The following is a 3,574-nucleotide window of genomic DNA, read 5'->3' on the forward strand; positions in this document are numbered from 1 at the left end:
TTCTATGTTTTTGTCTTCCTTTTTCTTTTAAATAGGAGAACAAAAGCCTTCGTCTTCATTCTCATTTTCTTGGCACAATTGGGGTTTTTTTGGGACACTGGGACGTTTTGTAATAGCAGACAAAGGGTAATTTGCAAGCAAAGGTATTCCTGTGGCACGCCAGGCTATTTCTCTAAGGTGCACTTAAGCATCAACGCTCATTTGAATGGTATCCAACAGAAATATTTCTTTTTAAGACCACTTTTTTTTCAGTAACTGACCTTAAGACATTGTTTTCGCAATGTCTGGTATAGAACGCAAATTTAGAAGTGTTCAGTCTTACAGTATCAGTATCACTAATTTTGTGTGCCTACAGAAGACTTCTAGGTAATTCTAAACCATATATATTATAAAAATATCAAGATGACAATGGGGCTTTACAGTTTTTAAGTCTGCCAGTAAGAAAAAAATGGTCCCAGTACATCTGATGGATTGGATGGGGTAGTTTGTTTTCAGAACTACCCTACGAATCTTTAAGATTTAAGTTTTAAAATAAAATTGAAAAAAAAGCTGTGGGAAGTTCATTTGAAGTAAATGGAAAGACTCCACCTTGCACTGAAATGAATACATCTGGTCTCTAGAACTGTAAATCATACTTCATGTCTACTGAAATGAGAGAAGGAATTTGGGTTAGTACCAAGCAACTCAGGATAAGTTGTCTAGCTGGATACTAATGATGGGAGTAAGTCAGAGTTTGAACAGATTCTGATTTAAGATACAGATAAGTGGATTTGCAGTAATCTAATTAAGATAATTCTCTCCCATATCTTAAAATACTTTTCAACTCTGTCCCTGCTACTGAGCTTTATTTCTCTACTACATGAAGGTAGTGTATCTTACCACATAAATACAGTCTTGATTTTTGTTTTTCTATCCTTCTCTCCCACCCCCTTGTTTTAAGGAGGAAAGCAATCCAGTACTAGAATTCATATCAATGTTTAGCTCACCTCTTTTTGCTACCACTCCACCTGCAATTATCTTTCCAGGAAAACAGCAATGCAGAATGATTAACATTTAGTACCATTTATGTCCACATGGGAGTGCTAAGCATATATAAAAATGTCAGTTTACAGAGTTTCAAATCCACGATCATTTCTGGGATTAGGATTCAGCACTTTAGCATTTCTTTAAATGCTAAAAATAACCTTTTAAATCCAGGTTTAAATTTAGGTGGGGCATTTAAGAAAGCTTGTTTCATAAATGCAAAGTTCCAACAGCACTTAAGTCATACTGATACCCCAGGTGTACAAGTGGAGTGCCTTTTTTTAAGTGTCTGGGGCATTCAACATATAAATGCTCTTCAGCAGAGAGGAGCATCTTATTTATAGTCACAGTACAGGTGCAGCTCATGTGACATCTGTAAGAAAGACTATTCTAACTCAAGGGAAAAAATAATTACAGTGATATACTACAAAACATTTGGTATATATAGCCCCCAAAAAGCCTACAATCAAGTCATCAGTATGCTAAGTGAAGTCCAAGTTTCTCCTGTTCTTTTTACCCCCTGCAATCCTCTCTCCTTTTGGGATGAAAACATGTTTTCATCTTCATAGTGTTTATTTAGAATGATCACCAAGTTCTTACAATTAATAATTTCTATGTACTAGCTGTAGTTTGTATTGGATAAACTACTATAGCAGTAAGCACTAGCATACACCATTACTTACCCCATTCATCACTTTACATGCAGGCCTACAGTCTTTAAATACATTTTACCATCCAAGTCTGCAAACACAATTTAAAACTACTAGGAGAGAAGTGGGATTTTCTGCTAATTAAGCACATACCCCCTTTTGAGGTCTTTGATATTACACAGAAAATTTAAACACTTATGGGAGGGCCGAGCCAGAACAGCAATCAAGTATTTTGAGCTAGGGTTGCCATTTAAACATTACTATTATTACAACAGAAGTTTCTATCAAATTGAGCAGTAGAATGAAAGCTCACACTGCCCAAAAGCAGAATCTTTACTTGGTTTTATCACTTCCTTATTTTAGTTTTTTTTTCTTCTAGAAATAAGCATAAGTGTAAAAAACCCCAACACCTCATCCTGCATAAAGAAATTCTACTTTGCAGATGTTACAGAAATACCACGAAGACCTGGTGGTGGTGATGCAGACAATGAGCTGCCTAGCCTATCTAACTATTTATTATGCAGCCATCAGATGAAAAACATTGTTTAAGCTTTACTTTTGCCTACACCTTTTTTTAGCATGTAATTTTCAAGGCATAGTTACCACTCTGCAACTTCTAAAAGATAGTATTACTACAAGTGGCTAGTGACTTAAAATTACCATATTTAAGATATCCCAAAGCTTAAAATTCAGTTTAAAAAAATTATGCTCTATGAAGTAGTATTGCTATATCAAGTATCTTGGGAAGATTTATAGACTGGCATTGAACAGATTCATTTATAATGATACAGAAAAAGGACTTTCATATAAATGTTTTGATACTGGCTTTTCAGCTACTCCAGGTCTGCCAGGAGCAAGGGAACAGAAACAGGTATGCCCATACACACAGGACTTACAGGGGTGTGTTTTAAGATTCCAAGAAGCTGATTTTAAACAACAAAACCAAACATGAGCAGAATTTTTCTTAAGCTAAGTTTTACCAAGGATGTACTGTAAAGAACATTGTTTATTATATTACTTTGATAATGCACAAAAATATTTGTAAATGCAAATCAAATTATATTCTTATGTACAAGTCACAGCAATGGATCTCCTTAACTGAAAAAAAAATGTGAATACTCTATTGCATTTTGTAACTTTAACTGGACATACTAAAAACAAGTTGCCATTATTTAAACTATGTTCACACTTCTCACTCAGATCAAGATATTCCTAAAATAAGCAGCATTTTCTTTATATTCGTATCACTTCAACATAATGCAGTTTTATCTTTGCTATGAAGTTTTACTGAAGATTTGAAAATAAAGCTGGAGTTAACTTCAGAAATGATTACAGAACATAAATGGTTAAACATGGTATGCTAATTTTCTACTTTGCTTTCCCAACAATACAAAACAATGAAAACCAAGGAGAACCAGGTAGTTGTTAAATCGTGGTTTTGTTACACCTTTGTGTTATGGTAATTTTTTCACATTCTCAGGCAACTTGCTTAAATAGCCATTTTAGTTGGACTAAAACCCTGGGAAAACAAGGAATCTACATGTTGCATGTGAGTTCTACCACAGCGTCATTTAATATGAACTGGTTTTCAATAATCGTTGAAGAAATGATACTATTGTAGTAGGCATTCACCTTGGCACCCTTCTGGTTGTTTGTTTGTTTTTTTTTTTTTTATTTATTTTTTAAAGTCACAGGAATGTGTGCCAACAGGTAAAATAAAGAAATGTAATGCAGAACTATGGCTCTCAAGCAAACTTGCTACATAATTCAGCAAGATATAGCTACTAAAATTTAAAAGTTTATTTTAAATATAGCCCTTTTTTGGACCTGGCATTGTATTCCTCAAGCAGGTGAGATCTGTAGGGCTTTTGCCTGAATTAAGAACTGTATGATCACTCTTT

This window comes from Merops nubicus, unplaced genomic scaffold, assembly GCF_000691845.1.
Source record: "Merops nubicus isolate BGI_N331 unplaced genomic scaffold, ASM69184v1 scaffold11610, whole genome shotgun sequence".
NCBI classification, from domain to species: Eukaryota; Metazoa; Chordata; class Aves; order Coraciiformes; family Meropidae; genus Merops; species Merops nubicus.